Here is a 26,552-nt window from a genome sequence, read left to right on the forward strand (position 1 = left end):
ATAGCAGTCATTTTTTCTCCTTCTTAGTAGCTGGTGCAGTGCTGTGTTTTTGACTTTCGGCCTGGGAACAGCGCTGATAACAATGATGTTTTTAGTTACTGCTCAAATGTTTAGTCTGACCAAGGACTTTCTGAGTCTCATGCTCTGCCAGGAAGGAGGAGAAGCCAGGAGGAAGCAGAGAAAGGACACCTGACCCAAACTAGCTGTCGTGGTTTAAACCAAGTCCCCCAACTCCCGGAGAGTTAGGAAGGAGAATCCAAAGAATGTAGCCCCCACGGATTGAGATAAGAACGGTTTAATTGCTAAGGCATAACACAAAACCCCTACTGCCATTTACTACTACAAATAATAATGATACAGCAAACAGCAAGTGAAAAGAATACAACACCTCACCAGCCACCGACCCATAACTCACTCCACCTTGCCTGGCCAAGCACCATGTGCTCCCTCCTCCATTTTCCTTCAGAGCTCTACCTCTCCAGCTTTCTCTTTCCCCAGTATGCATCCTGGGCATCACGTGCTATGGTATGGAATACCTCATTGCCTAGCCTGGGTCAGGTGTCCTGCCTCTCCTTCCTCCCAGCCTCCCCTCCTCCACTTGGCTGGAAAAAACCTTGAACAAAAAATACCCTCAAAACATGCTCAAACCATGACACTAGCCAAAGAGGTATTCCATACCGCAACATGTCATGCCCAGAATGTAATCTGAGGTTTACCTGGAAGGGCTAGTTCACTGCTCGGTTCGGCTGGGTATTGGTCGAAAGGTGGTATTGTGTTCTCTTCCCTTGTTATTTCCCTTATAATTATTATTATTGGTGGTAGTAGTAGTGGTTTGTGTTATACCTTAGTTACTGGACTGCTCTAATCTCAGCCCATGGGGGTTACATTCTTTTGATTATCCTTCCCATCCCTCCGGGAGCGGGGGGAGGAATGGGGGGGAGTGAGCAAGGACTGCATGGCTGATTTACAACTGAGCTTAAACCACGACAGCTCGTTTTGGTGCCCAGCGTGGGGCATGAAGGGTTGAGATAACAACAAAACTTACCAGAGTGTGTCTAATTGTATTTGTGAAAAGCAGTCATTGTTTCTGATTAATGGTAACTCATCACAATGCTGATTTATTGGCTCTCAAAGTTGTTGCTCTTGATCTCAGAGTTTCAGAATGTCATACCTTACATACAATCGGTATTTGCTGTGTTAGTGCTTATTGGCTGGGAGTCTTGGGCTAAGGTTCTTGTCTCATTGTACTTCATGGCAGTGCCTTGCAGTACAACAGAATCATTGATAATGAAATTTATCTGGCTTATGTTCCCAGTGTGGCCACCACCTTTATACTTGGGGAGGTATATAATAGAAGTGCTTAGCAATTATACATCTTTTTTCTTCTTCTCAGGTGTTCAACCTGTGAAGGAGACATTCTCTTACCCTCCAAACCACCCCCCCCCCCGACTGTTTACAGCGTCGTTTGAGAGTTTTGAAGGTTTTGAATGGCCTTTAAATAACCTTGAGACCTGTTTGCTGATTGTGATGGGGATCACCACATTGGCACAGAGTGTGTTTTGCCCATGACCATTTCATCTGGTCCCAAGAGTTAAGCAGAGTCAGGTCTGGGCCTTGTCTTGGGTTAGACAATATAGGAGGACCAAGAGATTTTTCCCAAGGCTGGACAGCCATGAGTGGCAGGGTGTGTGGGATAGTATGGGCAAGTATCTAGGCCAGTGGGCCCCTCCAGTGCTTTGGAATTTCACCACTGAACAAGTGCAAAATCCAGAAAATTTAGTAAAACACTTAAATTAGGTGTGTTGTCATTCTGATCATACCAGAGAGGGACAAATCATGGCAATATGCTGGGGCTTGGCCTATGCTTACAGGGCCTTGTTCAACACAATCCAGCACCTTCAAAAGGTAAAAAAAGTCCCTGGATCTGAGGGCAAAGCAACAGACAGTGCAGCTACTCCAGCTACAAGCACAGCAGCTACACCATCCCCAGTGACAAGTACAGTAGTGACTCAAACTCCAACAGCAACAGACAGCACAGCTACTCCAGCTCCAAGCACAGCAGCTACACCAGCCCCGGTGACAAGTACAGCTGCTACTCAAACCCTGTGACAAGTACAGCAGCTACCAAAGCCACAGTGATAATCACTGCAGCTAAACCAGAGGATGAATTCGTGCCAATATTGATTGCCCCTGTACACAAGAGAAAAAACAGAAAGGAGGCAAGAAAGATGTAGCAAGATGAAGAAACAATGTACTCACCACCTGGTCCAGCATTTGACCAGGAGTCATCATCACATGATGAAGAAGAAGAGGTGACGTATCGACCTTGGACCTCAAATGAGCTCTGGAATATGTAAAAAGGTTTTACCTGTCAGCAAGGGGAACACATCATCACCTGGTTGCTTCAGTGCTGGGACAATGGAGCCAATGGTCACAAACTAGAAGGTACAGAAGCCAAGCAGCTGGGATCACTTGCTAGAGAAGGGAGAATTGACAAAGCAATTGCAAGAGAGAAACAGTCCCTCAGCCTTTGGAAGCGGCTCCTGGCAGCTGTGAAAGAAAGGTTTCTATATAAGGATGATGTTATGAGTCATTTGGCCAAATGGACTACTTTAGAGAAAGGCATCCAGTCTCTGAGGGTATTGGCCATCGTAGAGATGATCTATCACATCAAGCTGAATAATGGGAATATATCCATAGATCCAGATGAAGTTGAATGTATATGACCCATGTGGTGGAAATTTACACAGAAGGCACCGTCATCATATGCCCATTCATTGGCAACCTGAAATGACATAGTACCACTAACAGTGGATGAAATGGTTCATAAACTCCAAGAGTTGGAAGATAATCTCACCCATTCCATCATTTCAGCTGTGGAAAAACTGTCCCAGGACCTCAGGCAATTGAGAGATGATCCATCTGATCTATCCATCTCCTCACATGTGCCAACACGCGTTTCAGCTATTAACAAAAGGCGTCCTATTGCTCGAGAGAGAAAATATATAAGATACACACCACGGGCCACCCTATGGTTTTCCCTGCGGGATCACGGAGAAGACATGACAAAGTGGGATGGAAAACCTACTTCAGCCTTGGAGGAACGTGTGGGTGAATTGAAGAGAGGAGCAAGGGCCATGACTGATCACCCCATGAGAGCTGCAGCTTCAGTCTCTGGTGAACAGGTTCCCAGATGGAGCGAAAGAGCTGATTTTACTCCAGCTCCTGTGATAAAGAAGACTAAACCCTGTCAACAAGATGTAAGTGACCAATGTGATGACTATTAGAGGGGCCCTGCCTCCAGCCAGGTGGAGGTAGGGGACAATCGGATTTACTGGACTGTGTGGATCAGATGGCCTGGCACATCAGTCCCACAAAAATATACATCTCTAGTAGATGCCAGTGCACAGTGTACCCTGATGCCATCAAGCTGTCAAGGGGTAGAATCCATTTATATTTCTGGATTGACATGAAGATCCCAAGAGTTGACTGTACTGGAGGCTGAAATCAGCCTGACTGGGAGGAAGTGACAAAAGCACCCCATTGTGACTGGTCCAGAGGCTCCATGCATCCTCAGCATAGACTACCTCAAAGACCCAAAAAGGTACCGATGGGCTTTTGGTATTGCTTCTTTGGAGACAGAGGAAATTGAGCAGCTGTCCACCTTGCCTGGTCTCTCAGAGGATCCTTCTGTTGTGGAGCTGCTGAAGGTCAAAGAACAACAAGTGCCAGTTGCGACCACAACAGTGCACTGATGGCAATATTGCACCAACTGGGACTCGCTGATTCCCATCTGAAGCACGGAATCAGATTCTACAACTCAGAGAAAGTTATAAAGCATGTGTGTTTATTACAGCATAGGGTGCAAGGGGGATCACAAGTGTTATGCAAGGGTTAAGCAAGCAGATATTTATTACAAACAAACTTGCATACTCATTAGGTTCCCGAGAGTTCGGTGGGTATATTACAATTATTTTATGTACTCATTATCATAAGTCTCCTCCCTTTTTGGCGCTTGCACGCTGACCTCCAATAGTTGTGGGCAGGGGTCTTCAAAATGAATTAAGTAGTCTACCTCATGTGGGCAGGGGTCTTCAAGATGAAGTAAGCAGTCTTCCTCAGTGTGCACTTTTCACCTTTGGCACAGTTGGATGACCCAGTAAACACAAATTTGTGGGAATTCTTAAAGAACCAAGGCCACATAGTGAGCGATCCCAATACCCTGAGCCTTATTACTGTAAAGTAAGAAGATTCTTGGCAGGCATAAACAAGGTCAATTGTCTTGTTAGGCCTCTGTAATTTTCCACTGAGGACATGCAGAGAATGATCTCTGCCAAGGTTGTAGTTTCCCGCTGTATTTTTAGAGTAAGGTATTTAATCGCAATTATAACAAGTTATAAACTTTAGCTTTGTAAATGGTAGTAACCTCTAGACTAACCAATTAGAGCTCAGTATCCAAGGCTGTTCATAAGGGAGTAAGGGTATAAGAAGAGCACTGTATCTAATAAAGTTTGGCAATTGCTTGATTATATTGATCGTCTCTGCGTTGTCAAGGACTCCTGTGTCAACACAAGTTAGCTGAAACCAGCCGTATCTGCAAGTTTCTGATAGCTGGCAAAGATTTAAAACATTGTGACCTTCATCTATGTCATGGGTTGAGCAGTAGCAGTCATTTTTTCTCCTTCTTGTAGTTGGTGCAGTGCTGTGTTTTGACTTCTGGGCTGGGAACGGTTGCTTGATAGCAAGCATGTTTTGAGGGTGTTTTTATTCAAGGACTTCTCTGAGTGCGTGCTCTGCCAGGGAGGAGGGGAGGCCGGGAGGAAGGAGAGACAGGACACCTGACCCAGGCTAGCCAATGAGGTATTCCATACCATAGCACGTGATGCCCAGGATGCAACTGGGGGAGAGAGCTGGAGGGGTGGAGCTCTGGAGGGAAATGGAGAAGGGACCACGCGGTGTTCGGCTGGGCAGGGTGGAGTGAGTTATGGGTCGGTGGCTGGTGAGGTGTTGTATTCTCTTCACTTGTTTGCTGTATCATTATCATTTGTAGTAGTAATGGCAGTAGTGATTTATGTTATACCGTAGCTATTAAACCATTCTTATCTCAATCCGTGGGGGCTACATTCTTTGTATTCTCCTTCCTAACTCTCCGGGACTTGAGGGAGCAAGGGGGGGGGGGGGGGGGGGAATGAGTGAGCGAACTGTACGGATTTTAGTTTAAACCACGACAGTCTACAAAATTTATTGCCTCCCAAGCGAGCAGATGCTCGGGAGTCACTGTCTCCAAACTAACTGATAATAAGAAGGATGGTAAGAAATACTTCACTTATTAGCAGGATGAAAGGAAACATTTCATTCTTGTTAGTAAGAGTATTAAATTCTGTTGTCATACCACAGACTTACAACACAAACATCGTTCTCTATATTAGACCTAAGTTAAGTTAAATGTATTTTAACCCTGTTTTCCAGGCACTTCCTTTCCTTATATCACATCCATATGCTGATCTGTAGACTGGACAGTCAAGGAGTGATCAGTAGGACCCGATCACTCTTTAATAGACTTATATGACCAGTGCGAAAGTCTAACGGAGAGTGGAGACTAACAGTAGACTATCATGGCCTGAATGAAGTCACACCACCATTGAGTGCTGCCATACCAGACATGCTAGAACTTCATTATGAACTGCAGTCAAAGGCAGCCAAGTGGTATGCCACAACTGATATTGCTAACACATTTTTCTCACTTCCTTTTGCAGCAGTGTGCAGGCCACATTTTGCTTTTATTTGGAGGGGTGTCCAGTACACTTGGAAACGACTGCCTCAGACGTGGAAACATCCAGACTGCACTGGAACAGGGGCAAGCTCCAGAACACCTGCGATACATTGATGACATTATTGTGTAGGGTGATACAGGGGAAGAAGTCTTTGAGAAAGGGAGGAAAACAATCCAAATCCTGCTGAAAGCCAGCTTTGCCATAAAACAGAGTAAGGTCAAGGGACCTGCACAGGAGATTCAATTTTTAGGAATAAAATGGCAAGATGGAAGTCATCAGATCCCCACAGATGTGATCAACAAGATAACAGCAATGTCTCCACCAACTAGTAAGAAGGAAACACAAGCTTTCTTGGGTGCTGTCTGGTTCTGGAGAATGCACATCCTGAATCACAGTTTGATTGTAAGCCCTCTCTATCATGTGACCTGGAAGAAAAATGATTTTAAATGGGGCCCTGAGCAACAAGAAGCCTTTGAGCAAATTAAACGATAGTTCATGCAGTAGCACTTAGACCAGTCCGGACAGGGCCAGATGTCAAAAATGTACTCTACACCAAAGCCAGGGAGAATGGTCCTACCCGGAGCCTCTGGCAGAAAGCTCCAGGGGAGCTTTTGGAGTTGGGGATACAGAGGATCTGAGGCCAGCTATATCCCAAATGAAAAAGAGATACTGGTACCCTACAGAGAGTTTCAAGCTGATTTGGAAGTGATTTGCACTGAAGCATAGCTCCTCCTGGCACCCCAGTTGCCCTTACTGGACTGGATGTTCAAAGGAAAGGTCTCCTCTACACACCATGCAACCAATGCTACATGGATTAAGTGAGCTGCACAAATTGCACTAATAGCATTAATGGGAGCTTCGGAATTGGCTAAAGACAAAGCGATAAATATTTTGACTGATTCTAAATATGCATTTGGTGTTGTCCATGCACATGGTGCCATCTGTAAAGAACAAGGACTTTTGAATGCAAAATGGGAACACATTAAACATAGAATCATAGAATCATAGAATAGTTAGGATTGGAAAGGACCTCAAGATCATCTAGTTCCAACTCCCCTGCCATGGCCAGGGACACCTCACACTAAACCATGCGGCCCAAGGCTTCATCCAACCTGGTCTTGAACACTGCCAAGGATGGAGCATTCACTACCTCCCTGGGCAACCCATTCCAGTACCTCACCACACTAACAGGAAAGAATTTCTTCCTTATATCCAGTCTAAACCTCTGCTGTTTAAGTTTCAACCCGTTACCCCTTGTACTGTCACTATAGTCCCTAATGAATAGTCCCTCCCCAGCATCCCTGTAGGCCCCCTTCAGATACTGGAAGGCTGCTATGAGGTCTCCATGCAGCCTTATCTTCTCCAGGCTGAACAGCCCCAACTTTCTCAGCCTGTCTTCATATGGGAGGTCCTCCAGTCCCCTGATCATTCTCGTGGCCCTCCTCTGGACATGTTCTAACAGCACCATGTCCTTTTTATGTTGAGGACACCAGAACTGAACACAATACTCCAAGTGAGATCTCATGAGAGCAGAGTAGAGGGGCAGGATCACCTCCTTTGACCTGCTGGTCATGCTCCTCTTGATGCAGCCCAGGATACGGTTAGCTTTCTGGGCTGTGAGTGCACGCTGCCGGCTCATGTTGATTTTCTCATTGACTAACACCCCCAAGTCCTTCTCCGCAGGACTACCATGAATTTCCTTTTTGCCCAACCTGTAGCTGTGCCTGGGATTGCTCCCACCCAGGTGTAGGACCTTGCACTTGGCATGGTTAAACTTCATGAGGTTGGCATCAGCCCACCTCACAAGTGTGTCAAGGTCCCTCTGAATGGCATTCCTTCCCTCTAGCGTATCAACTGAACTACACAGCTTGGTGTCATCGGCAAACTTGCTGAGGGCACACTCAATTCCATTGTCCATGTCAGCGACAAAAATATTAAACAAGACCGGTCCCAACAACGATCCCTGAGGGACACCACTCGTTACTGGTCTCTTGGGTTATCGATATTTGTTGGTGTTAACAGATACTTTTTCAGGCTGGCCAGAAACATTCCTTTGTAGGATAAATAACAGAAGATGAGTGATTAAAACATTATTAAAGGAGATAATACCTCATTTTGGAGTACCAGTGGCAATTTATTCTGACCTAGACTCACTTTAGCGCAAAATCATTACAAGAAATTAGTAGAAAAAATAATATTGATTGGCAACTACATGTTCCATACAGGCCTCAGGCCAGTGGGCAAGTGGAAAAGATAAAACATCTGATCAAACAGCAAATTAGTAAAATAAGTCAGGAAGCTAATTTATATTGGTACCAAGCTTTACCACTGGATCAATTAAGAATTCTAACTAAACCTCATTTGAAAGAAGAAGTTAGCCTGTTTGAAATTCTATATGGAAGACCATATCAGTCCCAGTTTAAAGGAGAAAGTCTTCAGGAAGTGGGAGAAGGCTATCTCTGACAGTTTCTGATCAATCAGGGAAAACAATTAGAAGATATAAATAAGAGAATATTAGGGACAAGAGCAAGAGGTTTGGATTATCCAATTCACTCTTTCAGATCCAGATACTAGGTTTATGCTAAAAATTTTTTAAGAGATCCCCTAAAGGAGAAATGGAGTGGACCATACCAGATATTATTGACTACCTCTACAGTAGTGAAGATAAAGGAACAACCTGCTTGGATACATTATTCAAGAATAAAGAAAGCACCAGAGCCAGAGAAGACATGGCAGATCAAACATTCAGGACCCTTACGTATGAAATTGTGTCAGTCATATTTTGGACTCATATGATAATTGGCACACAAGCTTGGAACCAAAACTTATACCTGAAATTAGTGCAGAGTGTTACTAGAGTTTTTAATGGTAGTGACTGTTGGGTGTGTGCACAGTTGCCTAAATCAGGAGAAAATATGTACCTTCCATTAATTGGAGTTCCAATTCCTAACACTGTCTCATGGACAAATTTTTGGGTGAGCACCAGCAATCTATGTCTGAGTGAAAGGTTAAGACTTGGGATAATTAATTCTAATCCAAGTAGAAAACATTATACCTGTGTACAAAGATATATTACAACAGGAACCAGGGTAGGAGATCATGCTTGTTTAAATGCCACAGATGTAGGTCACCATTCAAATTGCAATCATACTATTAATATAGATGGTATTGTAGTTCGGTGGTGGCCCGTTCATAAAGGGAAAGATGGTATTGGTTATGTGGAGAAAATGCTCATAAGACTCTACCCCCCAACTGGAAGGGGCCATGCACCTTAGGTGCTGTGATACCAAATCTTACTATTATTGACATATATACTTCTGGAACCTTGGTTAGAAGTTTTGCTAAAAGGATTAAGCCAGGGTTTAACCCTATTGCTGAACAGAACACCGCATTTCATAGTTTTGTGAGAGGGCTAATTCCATCTTTGGGAGTAAGTGAATTAAAGAAAGCAATTGTAAATATCTCAGCAACCATAGAGAAAATGGAAAGTAAACCCATTGATATAATGCAAGCAGAACAAAAAGAAAGAACTAGCCTATCTAAAGTGGTATTACAGAACTGAACGGTTCAAAGTATGTTACTGGCTTCATAAGGAGGTGTTTGTTCCGTAATCAGTGAGAGTTGCTGTTCCTGTATAGACCAAAGTGGCAGAATTGAAAAAGATCTGGAGGAAATTTGGAACAAACTAAAATATTTCATGAAATGGACATGGATGATACCTCCTGGGGTTCTGAAGAAATATGGAAAAAGTTAAATTCATAGTTACATAATCTCTTCTGGTTGAGGTGACTTGTTGCAGGAATATTAATATTAATTGATTCAATATCGTTTACTTGTAGTAGGATACTGTCGTGGTTTAAGCCCAGTTAGCAACTGAGCCATGCAGCCGCTCGCTCATTCTCCCCCCCCCCCCCCCCCCCCCCAGAGGGATGGGGAGGAGAATTGAAAAAATGTAATGTGGAATATCTCAGGTCAGTTTGGATCAGGTGTCCTGTCTCTGCTTCCTCCCGGCTTCCACTCCTTCCTGTCAGAGAACGAGACTCAGAAAGTCCTTGGTCAGAGTAAACATAAAAAGCAGCACCTGAAAACATCAGTGTTATCAGCGCTGTTCCCAGGCAGAAAGTCAAAAACACAGCACTGCACCGGCTACTAAGAAGGAGAAAAATTATTGCTACTGCTGAACGCAGGACAGTATCCAACCCTTATTCCATACCATTCACGTCATGCTCAGATCACACATTTTCAATATACCATCACACTTATCTCATATATATACATATATATAAACATCCACAGAGAGAGAGAGAGAGAGAAAGATCATTCCTTAGTGCATGGACCAATCCCTATAAAGCTGCTGAGTTCATCTGGTCCATGATGTCGGGTTCCATCTCTTGTAACAGTTTTCCTGTGAAGGAGAGGCTGTGTGCAGTGTTGGATCATTGCCTGCTGATGACACCATGGAATTCGTCTGATTTCATCAAAGTTCACTTTTTGTTGGGATGATGGTCAGAAGGAAGTCTAGGAGGTTCCTCCTGTGCATTGATGATAACTTCTTAATGCAAATGGTGGACAAACCAACTAGGAGAGGAGAGCTGCTAGATTTAGTACTCACCAACAAGGAGGGTCTGGTTGAAGTGGTGATAGTCAATGGCAGCCTTGGCTGCAGTGACCATGAGATGGTGGAGTTTAGGATCCTGTGTGGGAGGAATAGAATACCTAGCAAGGCCACAGCTCTGGATTTCCGAAGGGCCAACTTTGGCCTGTTCAATCAACTTCTAAGGGAAGTCTCATGGGAAAGGGTACTAGGTGGTAAAGGGGCTCAAGATAGTTGGTCAGGACTCAAGGACCACTTCTTCCAAGCTCAGGATCAGAGTGTCCCAGTGGGTAGGAAATCAAGTAAGGGATCTAGGAGACCAGCGTGGTTAAACAAGGAACTGCTGGGCAAACTGTCGTGGTTTAAAACCCCACCTCAGTCTCCCGCAGTACCACACGCACCTTCCACCCCCCCCCCCCCCCCCACCTTCCCACTCCCAGAGAGATGGGGAGGAGAACCGGAGGAATACAACCCCCATGGATTGAGATAAAACCAATCCAGCAATTAAGGTATAACACAAATCACTACTGCTACCACTAATAAATCAATGTTAGAGGAAATAAACAAGCAGAGAGAATACGATACCACCCGCCGAAACGAGCCCAGCCCAGAAGAGAGCTAACCCCTCCCCTTCCGGCCAACTTGGTGTTACCTCCCTGAGCATGACGTGCTGTGGTATGGAATACCTCCCCGACTAGCCCAGGCCAGGCGCCCTATCTCTCCCTCCTCCCTGGCAGAGCATGAGCTTAGAAACGGCCTTGGACAAAAACCAAACATTTAAGCAGTAACTCAAAAACGTATGCGCCACCAGTAACCGCTCCCAGCCCGAAAGTCAAAACACAGCACTGCCCCAGCCACCAAGAAGGAGAAAGCATGACTGCTACTGCTGAACCCATTACACAAACTCATGTGGAAAAAGAGAATCTATAGATTATGGAAGGAGGGGGTGGCCACCTGGGAGGAATACAGGACAGTTGTTAGAGGAAGTAGGGAGGCAATTAGGACAGCTAAGGCCTCCTTGGAACTTAATCTTGCTAGTCGGGTTAAGGACAATAGAAAGGGCTTCTTCAAATACATAGCAAATAAAACTAACACAAGAGGCAATATAGGCCCACTGCTGAACGAGGTGTGTGCCCTGGAGACAGAGGATATAAGGAAGGCAGAGGTGCTGAATGCCTTCTTTGCCTCTGTCTTTACTCCTGCAGACTCTCCCCGGTGATCCCAGATTCCTCTAGCCCCAGAAGGAGTCAGGACAAAGGAGGAGTTTGCTTTGGTAGATGAGGATTGGGTTAGGGATCAGCTATGCAATCTGGACATCTATAAATCAATGGGTAAGGATGGAATACACCCACAGGTGCTGAGGGAGCTGGCGGAGGTCATTGCTAGGCCACTCTCCATCATCTTTGGTAAGTTGTGGGAAACGGGAAAGGTGCCTGAGGATTGGAGGATGGCAAATGTCCCGCCAGTCTATAAGAAGGGCAAGAAGGAGGACCCGGGTAATTATAGACCAGTCAGCCTTACCTCCGTCCCTGGAAAGGTGATGGAACAACTTATTCTTGACGCCATCTCTAGACATATCAAGGATGAGGGGGTCATTAAGAAGAGCCAACATGGTTTTATGAAGGGGAAGTCATGTTTGACCAACCTTACAGCCTTCTATGAGGAAGTGACTAGGTGGAGGGATGATGGTAGAGTGGTAGATGTGGTTTTTCTTGATTTCAGTAAGGTATTTGATACTGTCTCCCACAGCATCCTCATAGATAAGCTAAGGAAGTGTGGGCTTGATGATCAAGTAGTAGTGAGGTGGATCAAGAACTGGTTGAAAGGAAGAAGGCAGAGAGTTGTGGTCAATGGCACAGAATCTAGCTGGAGGTCTGTGACTAGTGGAATCCCTCAGGGGTCGGTGCTGGGACCAGTGCTGTTCAATATTTTCATCAACGACCTGGATGAGGGAACTGAGTGTCAGTTTGGGAAGTCAGGGCCAGTCGACGATGACCTGAAGACATCTAGTTGGTGGGCTATAAAAGTGCTACATAGCAGGCAATAGCATACAATTGAGTTCATTGGCTGTTTTCCCCTAAAATCAAATCTACTTGATGTATACATCAGAATTCCCCATCTTCCCACATTACTCACCAAGTATATCCTGGTCCCTGAGCATAAGCAATCCCATGAGTGGGTTTGCCTTTACCTGAAGCAGGAATAACCCAGACTATCTTCCCCAGCAAATTCTTTTTGTGCACCACAGGGACATGATCCCCCTCTACAGTATGTAAAAGTTCTGACTGGGCTGGGCCAGCCCTTTTGGCAGATCCTCTGGTGTTGACCAACCAGATGGCTTTTGGTTAATGTGTATCCTAGTGTTTGAATATCCCACCACCCATTACTCTCAGTGTAGTTTTTAACAGCCCATTGACTGTTTGATTTTCCCAGAGGCTGATGCATGGTAGGGGATCTGATATACTCACTCAATGCCATGCTCTTTGGCCCAAGTGTCTATAAGGTTGTTCCAGAAATGAGTCCCACTGTCTGGCTCAGTTCTCTCTGGGGTGCTGTGTCGCTACAAAATCTGTTTCTCAAGGCCCAGGATAGTGTTCCAGTCAGTGGTGAAACAAGGGGAACGCAAAATCACAAAATGGAATATATAAACCTTTAGAATTAGTTTTAAGCAATGTTAAGTTCAATGGCTTTGTAACAGTAGCAGTGGAAAATTACTGAGGTGCATAATACATAGAAAAAAATAGAACATAGCTAGAGAACATACTGGCACAAGATAAATCGTTATATTTGATGTAGTCTTAAGAAAAACAGTCTAGAAAAACAGGACATGGGGATTTAGGAGTATCTGGGTATAGCAGGTGTCCAGGATAGGCTACAGGTAAACTAACTGATAAGTAGGAGGATAGGATGGTTATTATGTCTCTGGTGCTAACGAACCAATTAAACTGGTACAAGCATCTACTGCGCGTGCTTCAAAGGCTGCCAGAAGTGATGAAGATTGTTGGAAGAAGTAAACGACCCTCAGAGACCACCACCACAATTCTGTATGCATGCGTGGAGCTTTCTGGAAGGTGATGTAATCCATACGTAGCCTCATGAATATGTATGTATGCCCAGTGGCTATATAAGGATGGCTTATGTTGCAATAGGGAGACACACGTTAGGAGGAGTTATCCCCCGTGTCTCCCGGCGCCGCAATAAAGAATACCTGCTTGTCAGCTTGAAAACTTTGTTGGCAAGTTTGTTCCTGGAGTTTTCTCCAAATCAGTGGCTTGGGGCATAGCATATGATTCCAGCCATCCGGTGGTTGCTCCTACCTTTGTGGTTTGGTGGGAGTGCGATGTAGTCTATCTGCCAGGCCTCCCCATATTTGTACTTCAGCCATCATCCTCCATACTAGAGAGTCTTTAACCACTTGGCTTGCTTAACTGCAGCACGTTTTTCATTTGCAAATAACCTAGCCAAAAGTATTCATTGTTAAGTCCACCCCCTGATCATGAGCCCATCTATATGCTGCATATCTGCCCTGATTGCCTGAAGTGTCATAGGTCCTCTGGGTCAAAAAATAATTCACCCTTATGTTGCCAATCTAAGTCCATCTGAGACACTTCAATCTTAGCAGCTTGATCTGTTGGTTTTTCTGGAGTTCCTCAGTGGCCCGTCTCTTGGATAAATGAGCATCTACATGGCGTCCCTTCACCACTAAGTTCTGTACCTGGGCAGTGATATGCTCCACAATGCAGCAGCCCAGATGGGTTTACCTCTGCATTGCCAGTTGCTCTGCTTCCATTGCTGCAACCACCCCCACAGGGCATTTGCCACCATCCCTGATTCAGTATAGAGATAAAGTACTGTCCATTTTTCTTGTTCAGCAATGTCCAGGGCCAGCTGAATGGCTTTCACCTCTGCAAACTGACTCGATTCACCCTCTCCTTCAGCAGTTTCTGCAACTTGTCGTCAGGAACTCCATACAGCTGTTTCCATGTTTGATGCTTCCAAAGCACTAGAGTGGTGCACTGGACTAGATACTTGCCCATACTCTCCCACATGCTCTGTCACACATGAATGTCCAGCCTCAGGGAAAATCTCTTGGTGGTCCTCCTATGCTGTCATTTATCTCTAGAGAATAGCTGAGCCAGATCCTGCTTATCTTTCACGTTCAGGCAAGACCGGGTGTTTTCAGGGTGGTGTAGAGAGTTGGGTTTAGAATGTCATGAGACAGGTTAGTTTTACCCTACTGATGATGTGTTGTTGCAATAGTAATCCTGCTCAGTTCATTGGTCGCTCGAGACTGACCCAGGAAATGGCAGTCTTGCTCAGAATGTGTGGATTAAAGCCCTTCCTGAGTCTTTGTTAGCAAAGATAGGCATTCTTCAAAATTCCTATCTTCAAACACAGGCTGATAGAGCCCGTCTAGCCTTGTATGGTCTTCCATCTAAGAGAAGGACAGTCTTGCAAAACCTACGACCTGTGGACTTTGCTGTCACCATCCTAGGTAGCTAGGCCATGGCAGTTAAACCTCAGGTGTAAAGAGTGTGGCCAGTTCTGCGCAAGCTGCACCTCACCTAAAAAATCCACTGCACAGGCTGGAAGTGTTTACTCTCACTTGTCTGTATGGACAGGCGAGGGTCAAAACGGCAGGTGACAAGGTGCATGGGAAGCTGCAGATCCAACCTTGCATGCAGGTGGACCAGTGCATGGGTAGCTCAAGATTACTCAGGAGATGACAGTCCTGGTTGGACACTTCCTGATTGCCTAAGCATCCTTCTTCCAACCAGATTTGCATATCCCACTTGTCCTTGGTCATCATTCTTTGTAGTAAGTGTGGTTAAAGCCCTTCCCAAATCTTCGCTTGTGAAGCCAAGCCATCAGCTGTAGGCAAAACAAAAGAGCATATGCAGCAACAAGGTGGTTCTCAGCAAGAAGAGCAGGGTGCTTTCAAAGGCATTGAAAAGATATTCGGGATCTTCAAGTTTTCTAGAATCTACTCCTACTATAAATAGCCTGGTGGGGTGCAGAGGGTGTGAGGGAATATCTTCTCTGTAGGTTGAGCCCCCAAGGAAAGGAAAAAGAATGATGTGTAGTTGCTAAAAAATTTCATTTTATGCCTCCCAAAGTATAGAGGTGATGACCACAATGGGAACAAAAGCCAGCCCAGTTTCATGATCATGAGTCTATTGTATTACAAGTCATTACCATGAAGTACAGTGAAACAAGAACATTAGGCCAGGTCCCCCAGCTGACAAACACTAAAACAGCAAATACTGGCTGTAAGGTATGACATGCTGAAACTCTGAGATCAAGCACAACAACTTTGAGAGCCAATAAATCAGCATTGTGATGAGTGACTATTAGTCCGAAACAATAAATGCTTATCACAAATACAATTAGACACACTCTGGTCAGATCTGTCATTATCTCAACTCTTCATGCCCCTATGTTGGGCACCACAGAGACCTATCATGGTTTAAGCCTAGCCAGAAAATCAGAACCATGCAGCCACTTGCCCACTCCCCTCCCTTCCTCCTCCACCCGATCCTGAAAGGGATGGGGAGGAAAATGGAAAGAATGTAGCTAACTCCCAGAGCCTGAGATAAGAACAGTCCAGTAACTAAGGTATAACAAAAAACCACTACTGCTACCACCGATAATAATAATGATAAGGGAAATAACAAGGGAAGAGAATAAAATCAGTCAACACTCACTAACTAATAGCCAGGCCCATCAGAGCAGCAAACTAGCCCTTCCGGGTAACTGCCCCCAGTTTAAATAGTGCGCATGATGTGCTGTGGTATGGAATACCACTTTGGTTTATGGAACAGAACTTCATAACTCAGAAAGAGTTATAAAGCAGGTATGTTTATTGTGGCGCCGGGTGCGAGGGGGTTCTGAAGTGAGGAATAGTAATGGACTAAGGAAAGGGTTCAGAGTTTTCTTCAAACTATGTACTGAGTGTCATAACTTAGTATAGGGAACAGGTATGTTCTGGTTCTTGCTAGTCCTGTGGTTAAACTATAACTCAGAATAGAATAGGTAGCTAAAACACATTGTTTAAAATCAGGGACCCTTTTCCCTAAAGAAGATGAATGTCTGACAAGAACCTGTTTCACTGGCATGGGTTCAGCAGTAGCTCATGCTCTGCCAGGGAGGAGGGAGAGATAGGGCACCTGGTCTGGGCTAGTTGGGGAGGTATTCCATACCACAGCACGTCCTGCTCGGGGAAGGGACTGGAAGCTGGCCAGGAGGGGAGGGGTTAGCTCTCTCTTCCGGACTGGGCTCGTGTCGGCAGGTGGTATTGTATTCTCTCTCCTTGTTTATTTCCTCTAACATTGATTTGTTGGTGGTATCAGTGGTGATTTTTGTTGTGCCTTGGTTGCTGGACTGATTTTACCTCAATCCATGGGAGTTGTATTCCTCCGGCTCTCATAGAATCATAGAATAGTTAGGATTGAAAAGGACCTCAAGATCATCTACTTCCAACCCCCTGCCATGGCCAGGGACACCTCACACTAAACCATATCACCCAAGGCTTCATCCAACCTGGTCTTGAACACTGCCAGGGATGGAGAACTCACAACTTCCGTGGGAACCCATTCCAGTACCTCACCACCCTAACAGTAAAGAATTTCTTCCTTATATCCAGTCTAACCCTCCCCTGTTTAAGTTTCAACCCGTTACCCCTTGTACTGTCACTACAGTCCCTAATGAATAGTCCCTCCCCAGCATCCCTGTAAACACCCTTCAGATACTGGAAGACTGCTATGAGGTCTCCATGCAGCCTTCTCTTCTCCAGGCTGAACAGCCCCAACTTTCTCAGCCTGTCTTCATATGGGAGGTGCTCCAGTCCCCTGATCATTCTCGTGGCCCTCCTCTGGACTTGTTCCAACAGTTCCATGTCCTTTTTATGTTGATGGCACCAGAACTGCACACAGGACTCCAAGGGAGGTCTCACGAGAGCAGAGTAGAGAGGCAGGATCACCTCCTTTGAGCTGCTGGTCACGCTCCTCTTGATGCAGCCCAAAATACGGTTGGCTTTCTGGGCTGTGAGTGCACACTGCTGGCTCATGTTTTCTCATTGACTAACACCCCCAAGTCCTTCTCCGCAGGACTACCATGAATTTCCTTTTTGCCAAACCTGTAGCTGTGCCTGGGATTGCTCCCACCCAGGTGTAGGACCTTGCACTTGGCATGGTTAAACTTCATGAGGTTGGCATCAGCCCACCTCACAAGTGTGTCAAGGTCCCTCTGAATGGCATTCCTTCCCTCTAGCGTATCAACTGAACTACACAGCTTGGTGTCATCTGCAAACTTGCTGAGGGCACACTCAATCCCATTGTCCATGTCAGCGACAAAAATATTAAACAAGACCGGTCCCAACAACGATCCCTGAGGGACACCACTCGTTACTGATCTCCAGCCAGACACTGAACCGTTGACCACAACTCTTTGAGTGCGACCATCCAGCCAGTTCTTTATCCACCGAGTGGTCCACCTATCAAATTGGTGACACTCCAATTTAGAGACAAGGATGTCATGTGGGACAGTGTCAAATGCTTTGTACAAGTCCAGGTAGATGATGTCCATCACTTTTGTAGCCCTGTCATAGAAGGCCAACAAATTGGTCAGGCAGGATTTTCCCCTAGTGAAGGCATGCTGGCTGTCACCAAGCACCTTGTTGTTTTTCATGTGCCCTAGCATGCCTTCCAAGAGAATCTGTTCCCAGATTTTGCCAGGCACAGAGGTGAGACTGACTGGTCTGTAATTCCCCGGGTCATCCATTTTCCCCTTCTTGAAAATGGGGGTTATATTTCCCTTTTTCCAGTCGTCTGGAACTTCACCTGACTGCCATGATTTTTCAAATATGATGGCCAGTGGCTTTGCAGCTTCATTCGCCAGCTCCTTCAGGACCTGCGGATAGATTTCATCAGGTCCCATGGACTTGTGTACATTCTCTTTCTTAAGATGGTCTCGAACCAGATCCTCATGTACAGTGGGCCCAAGGTCTAGGTTTTCACAGTCCCGGCGTCCGCCTTCCAAGACTCGGGTGCTGTGGTCAGAGTCTTTGCCAGTGAAGACCGTGGCAAAGAAGCCATTCAGAGCCTCAGTCTTCTCCAAGTCCTGTGTAGCCAGTTCTCCTGAAAGCTTCTGGAGGGGGCCTACATTGACCTTAGTCTGTTTTTTAGCCGCTACATACCTATAAAATCCCTTCCTGTTATCTTTCACATCCCTAGCCATGTTTAGCTCTAACTGGGCCTTAGGTTTCCTAACCTGGTCCCTAACTACCCTGACAACATCCCTGTATTCATCCCAGGCCACCTCTCCTTGCTTCCACCTTTTATAAGCCTCTTTTTTCTTGTGAATTTTTCTCAGCAGCTCCTTATCCATCCAAGGAGGTCTCCTGGCCCTCCTGCTGCACTTCCTTCTAGTTGGTATGCAACACTCCTGAGCCTGTAGCAGGTGATCCTTGAATATTAACCAAGAGTCTTGGGCCCCCTTGCCCTCTAGGCCTATATCCCTTGCTAAGCAGGTTCCTGAAGAGCCCAGAGTCTGCTCTCTTGAAGTCCAGGGCAGTGAGCTTACTGCACGCTCTTCTCACTGTCTTGAGGACCTCAAATTCCACCATCTCGTGATCACTGCATCCAAGACTTCCCTGGAGAGTCACATTTCCAATGAGCCCTTCCCTGTTGGTGAGCACGAGGTCAAGCGGGGCACCTCTCCTTGTTGGCTCCTATATTGCTTGCAGAAGGAAGTTGTCTTCCACACAATCGAGAAACCTCCTGGATTGCTTGTGCCAGGCCGTACCGTCGCTCCAACAGATGTCAGGGTGGTTGAAGTCCCCCATGAGAACAAGGGCCTGAGAGCGTGAGGCTTTTCCTATTTGTCTGTAGAGTTCTTCATCCACAGGTTCCTCTTGATCAGGCAGTCTCCTTCCCATCCCTCCGGGAGTGGAAAAGTTGAGGGGGGGAGGGGAAACAAAGGAGTGTGCAGATTTAGTTTAAACCACGACATTCAGCTAGTCTTTATAAGACTTGAGGTTGCCAGCTGGGGAAACTGTGCCAAGGGTGAAAAGTGCATGGCAAGGAAGACCTCTTACTTCATTCAGAAGAAGCCAGCCCAAGACCACCAGATGGCAGTGCACAGGCATAGAGGAGAGGGGAAAGGTATTAATGAGTTCTTGGAACTAGCTGCAATAATCTTCTATTATGCTTGTGAAATCTGATGAATATGTATGTTTGTGTATAATAAATATCTAGCTTGTTGAGCTCTCGGTGTGCGAGTTAGGAGGAGCGATCCCCCTCGCACCTGGAGCCGCAATAAATATACCTGCTTTATAACTCTTTGTGAGTTATGATTCAGAGAAAACTCCAGGAACAAACTTGCCAACAAAGTTTTCAAGTTCACAAGCAGGTATTCTTTATTGCGGCACTGGGAGACAAAGGGGATAGTTCCTCCTAATGTGTCTCCGTATTGCTACACAAGCCATCATTATATAGCCCCTAGGCATACATACATATTCATGAGGCTACATATGGATTACATAATTTTCTAGAAAGTTTCCCTCATGCATACAAATATATAGATACAAGTTATCATCATCATCATGGCTTGACTTCACGAACGAAGATTTGGGAAGGATTTTACCCACGCTTACTACAAGCGTGCTGATGGCTAAAAAGGCCAATGTGGGATAGGCAAATCCGGTTGCAAAAAGCGCAAGGAAAGGTGTCCTTGGGTGGTATAGGCAGGGCGCGATTCTTTCTAAGTTGTCTTTTCTCCTCGAGACTAGTTCTGCGTGTGTTCTCAAAGGAGACAATGGTATTATGTATAGTGTGTCTCCAAGTCTCCCAATTGGAGGCCAAGGTGGACTACTGATGATAGTCTATTTGTCCAAAGCTAAGATATTGTTTCAGGGAATCCTTATATCTCTTCTTTGGGGCACTTCTCTTGCGACAACCGGTGGCAAGTTCACCGTAAAACGCAATCTTAGGGAGGCGATGATCCTTCATCCTAGAGACGTGCCCTGCCCAGCGCAGCTGCAATTTCAGCAATATGGCCTCGATACTGGTGACCCCTAGTCCAATGGATGTTTAGAATTGTATGGAGGCAGCGCCGATAGAAGCGTTCCAGGAGTTGCAGGTGATGGCGGTAGATAACCCATGATTCAGACCCATATAAAAGAACAGACAGTACAATGTCTCTATAGACATTAATCTTCGTACTTTTCTTCAGGTGTTTATTGCACCAGACTCTTTTATGGAGTTTTCCGAAGGCTCTACAGGCCTTTGCTATTCTGTTATCTATCTATTTGTCGATTGTGGCATCCAAGGAAATAATGCTTCCCAGATAATTGAACTGCTGAGAACAAATTTGTCTGAGAACGTATTTGTCTGAGAACAAATACCATGTCTGTGGTACTCTTATTAGATCTGAAACCACACTGACTTTCAGGTAGAAGTTCTTCTGCGATAGTGGGTACTAATCTGTTCAATAGTATTCTTTCAAGAACTTTTCCAGCAATGGAAAGCAAAGTGATACCTCTGTAGCTTGAGCAGTCTGACTTTACACCTTTTTACTTATGCAGAGTGATGATGATTGCATCACGAAAATCTGATGGTGATTTATCTTGTTCCCAACAGCACACAACTAGCTCGTGAAAATTAGCATCAAGTGCTTGGCCTCCGTGCTTCCAGATTTTGGGTGGGATTCCGTTGAACCCAGCTGCCTTGCCAGTTTTTACCTGCTGTATAGCCTTAAGAGTCTCTCCCATGGTAGCGGCTATATCCAACTCGTTTTTTACAAGATGTGCTGGATTCCTTTGTCTTGGACTAAACGGTTAGCACTAAAGAATGTTTGAAAATGTTCAGACCAACGATTCAGTATGGATATTTTATCTGTAAGAAGTGTTTGGCCATCTGCACTAAGTAAGGGGCCTTCAGCCTGGTATGTGGGTCCATACACTGCTTTCAGAGCCTCATAGAATCCTCTGTGGTCACCCAAATCTGCACATAATTGAGTCTTTTCTGCTAGGTTGAGCCACCACTTGTTCTGGATGTCTCGAAGTTTCTGTTGGAGTTTACTACATGCAAGACAAAAGACTTCTTTTCTTACATGGCAAAGTGGCTGAGCAAGGTGTGCTTGATGGGCAGATCTCTTCTTTGTCAGCAATTCCTGGACCTCCTGATTGTTATTGTCAAACCAGTCTTTGTTTTTCTTTAAGGAGAACCCAAAGGATTCAACAGAGGACTGCAGGATGCTATTTTAATATGTTGCCAAAGTGCTTCAGGAGAAGAATCTATAAGGTGGTCTTCAAGCCTAGTTTGAAGGTTAGCCTGAAAGCTGTCCCTCACCGCAGCTATTTGAAGATTTTTAACATTGAGCCTCCTCCTCGGAATGCCGCCCCTCTTAGGTTTGGGCTTGAAGTGGAAGTTAAGTTTGCAATGTGCAAGGCGGTGGTCTGTTTGACATTCTGCACTAGGCATCACTCAGGTGTGACAGACATCACGAATGTTTCTCTGGCGCACTAAGACATAATCAATAAAATGCCAATGTTTAGATCAAAGATGCATCCAGGTTGTCTTTTGGCTGTCTTTCTGCTGGAAAATAGTGTTGGTGATGGTAAGCTGCTGCTCTGCACAAAACTCTAGCAAGAGGCGACTGTTATCATTGCAGCTACCAATACTGTGCTTGCCTAGTACTCCTTTCCAAGCTTCAAAGTTCTTACCTACTTGGGCATTGAAATTACCAAGGTTTATGACTTTATCATCTATAGGAACCTTTTGAGTGAGGCGATGCATATCGGAATAGAATTTGTCTTTTTCTGCAGGGTCAGCTTGCAGAGTTGGAACATATATGCTGAAAAGAAAAACATGTTGCTTATTGTGTAGTGGAAGACTTAAGGAGATAATACGATTGGAATGACCTATCAGCAAATTTTCAAGTTTAGAGACGATGGACTTTTTAATCATGAAGCCAACTCCAGAAAGATGACTTTCAGTTTTGGATTTGCCTGATCAGTAGAGTGTATAGCCGGCACCATGTTCCTCATGAAGTCGAACTTCACTGAGAACAGCAATATCGATGTCGAGTCATGACAGTTCATGAGCAATTAGTGCAGAACGGCACTCAGGACACCCACTGTTCTGATGTTCAAACATGTGAGTGTCAATCTGGACACACCTTTGGAGGCAGGTATATGCCTTTGTCTCTTTAATCGACCGCAACAGAAGATGCCCATTGGCCGTGTCTAGCGAAACAGGTGGAGGGGGAGATGAGCTTTGGTGTCATGGGTTCAGCAGTAGCTCATGCTCTGCCAGGGAGGAGGGAGAGAGGGCACCTGGTCTGGGCTAGTCGGGGAGGTATTCCATACCACAGCACGTCCTGCTTGGGGAGGGGACTGGAAGCTGGCCAGGAGGGGAGGGGTTAGCTCTCTCTTCCGGGCTGGGCTTGTGTCGGCGGATGGTATTGTATTCTCTCTCCCTGTTTATTTCCTCTAACATTGATTTGTTGGTGGTATCAGTGGTGATTTTTGTTGTGCCTTGGTTGCTGGACTGATTTTGCCTCAATCCGTGGGAAGGTGGGGGGGGAGGGAAACAAAGGAGTGTGTGGACTTTAAACCACGACATTTGGTTAGGCCACCTTGAAATAGGCTCTCCTTGAAATAGGGCTCTTTGTTCATTCAGGATGCTGCCGAAAAAGACTGTCATCTCCTGGGTCAGTCTCAAGCAACCAGTGTCCTGAACCACCTGCATGCAGGGTAGGGTCTGCGACTTCCAGTGCTCCTTATCACCTGCCGTTTCATCCCTTGCCTGTTGCTACAGTGCTTTGCAAGTGCAGGTAAACCCTTCGGACCTGAGCAGTGGATTTTTTACGTGAGGCACAGCATGCGCAAAACTGGCTCCACCCTTCACACCTGAGGTTTACCTGCCAAGGCCTAGAAAGCTTAGACAGTGACAAAGAAGTCCTCAGGTCGTAGGTTTGATTAGAGTATCCTTCTCTTAGATGGATGGCCTTACAGGGCTAAACAATCTCCAGCATTCAACACTGTCTCACATGACATCCTTGTCCCTAAATTGGAGTGCCCCAGAGGAGGGCCACGAGGATGATCAGGGGATTGGAGCAGCTTTCATATGAAGAGAAGCTGAGAAAGTTGGGGCTGTTCAGCGTGGAGAAGAGAAGGCTGCGTGGAGACCTCGTAGCAGCCTTCCAGTATCTGCAGGGGGCCTACAGGGATGCTGGAGAGGGACTATTCATTAGGGACTGTAGTGATAGGACAAGGGGTAATGGGTTGAAACTTAAACAGCAGAGGTTTAGACTGGATATAAGGAAGAAATTCTTTACTGTTAGGGTGGTGAGGTACTGGAACGACTTGCCCAGGGAGGTGATGAATGCTCCATCCTGGGTAGTGTTCAAGATCAGGTTGGATGAAGCCTTGGGTGATATGGTTTAGTGTGAGGTATCCCTGCCCATGGCAGGGGGGTTGTAACTACATGATCTTAAGGTCCTTTCCAACCCTAACGGTTCTATGATTCTATGATCTGCCTGGGTTTGAACTTAGAGTTGTCCTTCTCCTAGGATGGTTGCCTAAAGGCTAGTGAGCCCGTCCTGCCCATGGACACACTTTGTATGACCCTTCAGTTGAGTCCTGTCTTGCATGGGAGACCCTACCGGAGTCATATGCCACCACCAGCACAGATCCCAACCTCACAAGGGCACGCAAGCTCTTTCCCCACGACAAAGGGGTGTCCGTGAAAGAGATAGATACAAGTATAGTACAAGTATATAGATTTCTTCCTATTATTTGTTTAAGTATTTATACAAAGAGTTGCTACCCCAATGAGTTTATTATGTTCCTCCTGAACTAACTTCCAGAGTTGATTATAGGTAATTACAGTTTGCCCATCAGATATCTGAACCCTGCCGTCCTTGTTTTCCTGTCCTTTTATATCTTCAAGCAATTTTCTACCTTGTTTTGAATACCTAGGTTTAGATTTCTCAATTTTTAGTTTGCTGCCAGGGATTAAGGTTATGATTTTAGATTGTTCAGCTGCTCAAAACTGGCCAAATTATTTCCAATTTCCTGATCAGAGTTACCTTGCTGATTCCCTCTATAGTACATAATAGCTACTTCTTCAGGCAGCTGAACAGCTTCCTGTAGCCGTAGAATTTCTGTAGCATGTTTAATCTGTTTCCCTTGTGTGTTCAAAAGTCCTCGTTCTTTCCAGATGGCACCATGTGCGTGTACCACACCAAATGCATATTCAGGATCAGTGCAAATATTTATCCATTTGTCTTTAGCCAATGCTATTATGTTAATTTATTATTTATTTATTATTCTAATTATTATTTATTAATTTTAAGTTTGATGGCTTTGTAACAGTAGCAAGTGGAATATTACTGAGGTGCATGATTCACAGAGAAAAAAAATTAAAAGAGTACAGCTAGAGAACATACAGAGAATTCTTGTATAAGATAAACCGTTGTAGCTGATGTAGTTTTAAGTCCTTATGACCTTAGTACAAAGTGAGTGTAAGAAAAACAGGATAGAAAAACAGGACACAGGGATAAATAGTATCTGGGAATAGCAGGTGTCCAAGGTGGGCTGCAGTTAAACTATAACTGATAAATAGAAGGACAGGATGCTTGCTGTGTCTGTAGTGTTAATCATAGAATCATAGAATAGTTAGGGTTGGAAAGGACCTTAAGTTTCAACCCCCCTGACATGGGCAGGGACACCTCACACTAAACCATATCACCCAAGGCTTCATCCAACCTGGCCTTGAACACTGCCAGGGATGGGGCATTCACAACCTCTTGATGAACCAATTAAGCTGATATAAACACCTACTGTGCATGCTTCATCAAAGGCTGCCGGAAATGATGAAGATTGCTGGAAGAAGTAAACGACCCTCAGAGACCACCACCACCAGATTTTTGTACGCATGTGGGAAACTTTCTGGAAAGTGATGTAAACTATATGTAACCTCATGAATATGTATTTATGCCCAGTGGCATATAAGGATGGCTTGTGTAGCATTACAGGGACACACGTTAGGTGGAGCTATCCCCTGTGTCTCCTGGAGCCGCAATAAATACCTGCTTGTCAACTGAAACTTTGTTGGTGAGTTTGTTCCTGAAGTTTTTCTCCGAATCAGTACCAGTCTGTGGGGTGCTGGGCAGTAGCCACTGTGCATTCACATTCACTTGACCCTTCAGTATTCATTTTGCTGATGAAGAGAATTTCACAGCACAACTTGGAAATATCGAGGCTTGAGGATATTTATACCACCTCTGATGCATCCCCATGCCCATAGCTTTGCTCTGGGTTCAGAAGGACAGACAAGGCAAGTGGACCGCTGTGATCTCAACATGGCAGAGGACACCCAACAAGAAAATCGAAGGATATGAATGTCATAGAATCATAGAATGGTTTGGGTTGGAAGGAACCTTTGCATTTCCTATGAAATAAGTGTAGGAAGCACAACTTAGATTTAGCACCCATTATTATTCTATTGGTGGTATATACACAATGGAAATGTTAGGGACCAGATTTTACTCTGATTTATATATTCATTGTTCCATTGACTCAGAATAACATCTGTCCCATGGTTTCTACTAAAAAACATATAGGAAGACTGGAACTGACTTTATGGCACGAGTATGTACCCAGCCTGGTTTGAGCAGATGGGGATGTCTACCAGTGCCACAGCAGCAAAATGGCACTGATATGGTTGCCTTCACTAGCTGGTGACTATACTCCATGGCCCTTGAAATGTGTTATAGTCATGCTCCCAAATCATGATGCTCCTGACATTTTCTCCCCTAGCAAGATTTCTTCACATTATTGTGCTACAGTGAAATGGCTTTGTGAACTGCCAGGGGGGATTCCTTGACACACTGGAAGGAAATCCTTCCTCCAACTCTGAATATCTGGAGATCTGGCTTTGGATTTTCCCCCAGGAGAAGTTTTTGGCCTTTGTGTCGTGGTTTAAGCCCAGCCGGCAAATCAGAACCATGCAGCTGCTTGCTCGCTCCCCTCCTTTCTTCCTCCACCTGACCCTGAAAGGGATGGGGAAGAGAATGGAAAGAACGCAGCTAACTCCCAGAGCTTGAGATAAGAACAGTCCAGTAACTAAGGTATAACACAAAACCACTACTGCTACCATCAATAATAATAATGATAAGGG

The sequence above is a fragment of the Melopsittacus undulatus genome, assembly GCF_012275295.1.
Source record: "Melopsittacus undulatus isolate bMelUnd1 chromosome W unlocalized genomic scaffold, bMelUnd1.mat.Z SUPER_W_unloc_4, whole genome shotgun sequence".
NCBI lineage: Eukaryota > Metazoa > Chordata > Aves > Psittaciformes > Psittaculidae > Melopsittacus > Melopsittacus undulatus.